Genomic DNA, 6,000 nt, shown 5'->3' on the forward strand with positions numbered 1-6,000 from the left:
GAAGCTAATAGTTTGGCAGATTTGCTCCAGAGTTGTGGTTGGTTAGTTAATATCAAAGAGTCCAATTATGGCAGCTGGTGACCAAGGCTTCCTTATAACTTACAAACATAAACTGAATTTGAGATAATGGTTTTTTGGAGAGAAATTTGATGGAAATACATCATATAACTTATAGCACTGCCTGAAAAAGCAAGCGATGAGCCAAATTAAAATGATCATTTTCTGCAAATGAATTTTTGCTGGTTTGCAGAGGCAAAGACCTGTTGGCTTTGTCACTGGGCATTAATCCAGAGACCCTGGCTAATGCTCTGGTGACATAGGTTGGAATTCCACCAGGGCAGATGGTGAGACTGGAATTCAATAAGAACCTGGCATCTAAAATGGCCTAATAGTGATCATGTAACCCCTCTCAATTGCCATTAAAAGCCCATCTAGTTCAGAAACACCCTTCAAGGAAGGTGAACAGTGACCAGTATCCCATCACCAAGTCACTCTTTATTTACCCATGCTTAGGAAATGATGCTGATTTGACTTCCTCAGAGCCAGCTCTTTGAGCAGAAGCTCTAAAGCTCCTGTTTATATCTCTCAGCCAGGACTCCCTGATTTGACCCAGTCAGTGATCTCATTCTGTGCAATCACCTGGCTGACCTCAACAATCACTACATCCCTCCCCCTCTAAATGCGGGGACATAGGTCTGTTCTTTATCTTGCAGCATCTCCTGGGGCGTTTTCATACTAGGTCCGATTCCTCCAGCTCAGCTTTGGATCCGGGGGAGGGGGGGGGGGGGTACTGGACTATAGCCCACCTCTTGTGCCCAGAGCGCCTCAGAAGAAATTCACTTTCTTCTTCAGGCAGGGGTAAAGGCATTGAGGCTGCGACATCCATCACGTCCATCTCCGACTCTGAAGTTTCTTCAACGCTAGATGGAGGGGGGAGAACCCATGGGTTCTGACAGCCATTCTGGCTGTTCTGGGGGGTGAGGTATGTTTTGGTCCTGCCCCGATTGAGAGTTTGCAGCTATCATGTAGTCCACGTGCTTGTTCAGGAGCACCTCACTTATTCAAACTTTGTACATCATGGGACTGATCTCGTACCGACCATGCCTCTTACCCATACGAGACCATTTCCATGGCACCACACTTTGTCCCCTGAAGTAAACTCTCTCTCTCTTTTACAGGAGTCTGGTGTCAGGCATTGGCAGTCCTCAAGCTGTTTTACCCTCCCTCCAGGTCCAGGAAGATCAGATGTGCAATGTCTTCTCCCTATTAGCAACTCTGCTGGAGCGATCCCTATAATTGCATGAGGAGTGGTCTGATAATCAAATAGGAACCAGGTCAGTTTGGTATCAAGTAAAGCTGTAGGTTGTTTCTTTAAGCTTCCTTTCAAGTCTGGACTGCTCTTTCCACCAACCACTACAAGGAGCTGTCCTTGTATGCCAAATGCCATTCAACTTTAGGAAATATGCAAATTTTCTGGTGGTAAGTTGTCTGTAATCAGCACTTCCAGGAGCTCACTGATAGAAAAGCTGTAAGCATCTTTTGCAATCACTGTCCCAGTGTTTGACCAATTAACTTTATGCATGTCCAATCACTTTCAGTGGACGTACACAATGACTATCCACATTGAGCTTATGAAAGATCTGATATAGTCGATATGTAACTGAATCCAGTTTTACCTGGCCATTCCCATGCACATGGGGGAGCTGCTAGCAGTAATTTCTGTCCTTGTTGGCACTCTAGATACTGTCCTGCCCCATAAATGTGGCTGCATCTGCAGCCAATCAAAACCTCTCACCAACATCTTCATTTTGGAATCTCTGGTGGAATTGAATCAGTATCTGGCAGTGATCTTTGCTTGGGACAATCACACTCACTCCCCATAATAAAATGCCATCTTCTACAGTGATCTAGTCTCAGTAGATCCAGAAAGGTTTCAATTCTGGTTGTGATGGCCCTTTTGTTTCCCCCCTCCCACCACAACCAGCTATTTTAGTTTTGCTAGGACCAGATCTTTTTGCATCCACGGTTTCATATTGTCTGCAAGGATGGCTGCAAATCTAAAACCAGAATGTATTGTTCCAATGACAACATCACCAGTAGTGTATCTGCCAGTGGGAGGTGGCTGAAGGCATCCACATTTGATATTTGGACTCCACAGCAGTGTTCCAACTTGTACTTGTATGTACTTCAAAGGGGAGCCCACTGCTGAATTTGAGTCAAGCTATCGGCAGCACAGCCAGATCCTCTAAGTAGCCCTAGCAGGGTTTTGAGGTCCATTACTATTACAAATTTATGCCTGTGAAGATGTTGGTGCAACTTTCTCACACCAAACATGACCATCAAACCCTACTTCTTTATCTGGGTGTATTTGTGCTCTGTATCAGCCAAAGGTCCAGGAAGCATATGCTATTGGGCGTTCCTCTCCTTTGGGCCACCAGTGAGCCAACACTACCCTAGTAGCATAAGGGAAGGCGTCGGATGTCAGCAACAGACCTCAACTGGGATCATAACATGCTAACACCTTAAGACTAAGATAGCTGGTTCTTCACTTCCCTAAAGACTACATTCTTGGTTTCATGACCATTTTTAAGACTGGTCCTTTTTCAACAGAGATGCAAGGGTGCTAAGATGGAAGTCAGGTTACTTATGAACTTTCCATAATAATTCACCAATCCAAGGAAAGACCAGTTGGGATCTGGGAGTTGGGGCACTTTTGATTCGTCCGCTCTTTAGCTTCCAACAGGTGTAATCCAGTCTTGTCAACTCTGCAATACAAATAGATCATTTGGGGTGTCTGGAATACACAATTTGCCGTTCTAAGGCGTACAGCCACCTTGGAGTGATGTCCAAGGGCTGTGTCCAAGTTCTCTAAATGCTCTTTATTGGTTTTCCCTGTTATTAGCCTGTCACCCAGATAAATGGCGACCTGGGGTAGACTTTGTAAAGCATTCTCTATTGTCCACTGAGAAATGGCACATGCTGAAATACTCCAAATGGCAGTCCTGTATACTGGTACTTACCCTTATGAGTATTAATTGTAACATACTTCTGGAAATCCTCATCTCACCACAACTGCAGGCATACATGGCTAGTATCCAGCTTTGTGAAGGACTACCTCCTTGCCCCCCTCCAGCTTTGCATGCACGTCCTCTATGCGATGGGTTGACTATTTATCCAGTTGACAGAAGCAGTTTACCATTTGTTTAAACTCCCTACAAAGACAAATTGACCCAAAGGGCTTTACAACTGGTACAACCAGTATTGCCCATTCCTCAAACTGTACTGGCTTGATGATTATTTTGCTTTCCAGCCTCCTGATTTCTGCCTCTACCTTTGCACTCAAAGCAAATGACATTGCATGGGTCTTGCAGAATTGTGGAATTGCTTTCTGCGCAAGACCTTCCTGAAAACCTTCTGAAGTATTTAATTAAACTTCATTCCGGCAGCCATCTTTTAAACTGAAAAATGTTGAGCTAATCAAGGTGAATCTTTCTCAACCAATTTCACCCATCAGGCTTGGGCCGGAGTCTTTTACTACAATCTGTGGTAACTGAAGCAGCTGCTTTTCATTTGAGACCAGAACTGAAGTTGTACCCTTGTTGTGTAAAGGTTTCTCAGTACAGGTTCTCAGTCAAGCTGAGGTCTTATACAAACTTAAGGGTTGGAGTCCAGAGCAAATTTTGTTAAAGACTGGTTCGGCAACCACTGGTACAGCTGCGCTGTTATTAACCTCCATTAGAATCGAGTGGACGATTATTTTGATTCGTTCCGATTTGGATATTGTTAAGCAATTTAACTGTTCCAAGCCAGATGTAGGTGGACTTTGCAGGGTATGCACTCTCCTGGATACTGACCCAGTGGGTCTCTTTTGCTGTCTTGAGTCTGAATGCCAGCAATAACTACAATGGCTTGCCAGCCCAGATCCTGAAGAAAATTTTAACAATTTGACAGAGGTTTGGCTTTGTTTTGGGGTTTTGCTGTGGGTTGACCTAGAATCCCTCATGAAGGATATGTCCTGAGTGATGCTATGCAATTGTCTGCTCTCAAGAGCTGACCACCAAGCTCAGTGAGCCTGACGAGAACGCCCATTTCCACTGGCATACCCTGTAACTCTCATGCTCCACTTGCTGCATTTTCCAATGATAAAGCCTATTGTAGTGCTTATTTGAAGTGCAGTTGGGCTTCAGCTAGTAGGCACTTTTGCATGGTTAATCATTAATCCCACACACCAAACAGTCTCTTAGCATCTCATTAAGGGTTAAAACAAAGTCACATGCCTCCGCCAGTCATCCTAACTTTGTCAAAAATCCCATCATGGATTCTGCTGGTTCTCGAACGACCAAGTAAAACTGATAGCGTCTCAGAATTTGAGGTGGCTTGGTGTCTTAATATTACTTAACTAAATTAGTCAATTCTTGAAAGGTTTTAGTATTTAGCCTCAGAAAACGTCAGGCTCCCAATAATTGAAAAGGCTGTGGGTCCACGTGCTGTCAGGAGAATTATTTGTTTCTTTTCATTTGCCCAAAAAAATGCATGCTTTCCACATAGAGAGCTAATCTTCAAAAGCTTCCTAAATAATTGCATAATGCCAGAAATGCTTGTCCCAACTCAAAGATGACTGTGACAAAACAAACTTTTTCAGGAGCATATTTTTCCTCGTTGCCACTGAAATAACTCCACAGAGGACAGTATCCTGTCACCAAGTCACCCTTTATTTACACATGCATAGTACTGGTCCAGCTTCCACACAGCCAGTTTTCAGTGAACAGAACCTCTGACACTCCTGTTTATTTTTATTTCAAGATAGGCAAACACCCAAGTGGCCAGTGACAAGCAGTGCCCTAACCCTTCTGTTTATTTTTTTTTAATTTTTTTTTCCTAAGGAGGAGAGTCCTTGCACGTGTGTACACTCACTCACACTGATCCAACTCTCAAAACACTCCTGTTTATATCTGCCAACCAGGCATCCCTGATTGGACTAGTTTAACAGCCCCAGTCAGGGAACCAATATTCTAGGTGGTCCACCTGGCTGACCTCATCAAAATTACTACAGAAGGAAGTCAGCTGTCCTTGCCCAGTTTGTTGGATACAAATTCTAGCCTTGCCAGCGATGCCAATATCACATGAATGAATGAAATAAAGAATGCGAGTTTTCAAACTGATGCACATACCTTGGCATCAAATTCTGGTACCAAGACCAGTAGATATTCAAACATGAAACAGTATAAACCAATTCTTTTGTCAAAATTCAAGTTTGCTACTATGGTTGTTATCTCCCTCCAGTATACTGCAGAAATTGTTTCCATTATTATTTATTTTCAGGATCTGAGCAGTGCCAGGATGTGTTGCACATTCCAAGATGACTAAGTTTGGTACAGCTAAGTGGCTTGCTAGTAGGTTATTTGCATGCAGCTGGAGCCTTTTAATTTGGCTATACCAATTATGGACAGCTAGTTCCTTCCCTCAAGAACATGTATGATCTACTTAGGATTTTATAAGAATCAGTAACTTTATGGCCTTTGTTTTTTTTTATAGAGTTGTCCACTAGCTTTCCATTTCCAGAGTTATTTGTAATGCGAATTCAAATTCCTTTATTTCTGTGATGATATTTAAATTCATTTGGTTGATGTGTCAGGGTATCAGACTCTCCCTCCACATGACGTGCCACCATCAAGACGAGCTATTTGTCCAGAAACAGAGAAGGGACAAAAGGAAGTTTTTCTTGTTGGAGGAAAGCACAAAGTTATGTGCTTCAAGGATTATTAGTGCTAGAACTTATACGAATGAATTGAACATTTGATTAAACTCAAAGACAAAGCTAACACTGAGGAAAAATACAACATAATTAAAGAACATAGAACAATACAGCACAGAACAAGCCCTTCGGCCCACGATGTTGTGCCGAACATTTGTCCCAGCTTAAGCACCCATCCGTGTACCTATCCAATTGCCGCTTAAAGGTCACCAATGATTCTGACTCTGCCACTCCCACAGGCAGCG

General features: G+C 43.1%; 1 protein-coding gene across 10 annotated transcripts in view; it reads right to left on the bottom strand.

Annotated features, from left to right (window-relative positions):
- The window catches only part of evi5a (ecotropic viral integration site 5a), a 280,753-nt gene that overhangs the window by 210,753 nt on the left and 64,000 nt on the right, over positions 1-6,000 (bottom strand). The window lies entirely within an intron of this gene.

The sequence above is a fragment of the Chiloscyllium plagiosum genome, chromosome 11 (assembly GCF_004010195.1).
Source record: "Chiloscyllium plagiosum isolate BGI_BamShark_2017 chromosome 11, ASM401019v2, whole genome shotgun sequence".
Classification (NCBI taxonomy): domain Eukaryota; kingdom Metazoa; phylum Chordata; class Chondrichthyes; order Orectolobiformes; family Hemiscylliidae; genus Chiloscyllium; species Chiloscyllium plagiosum.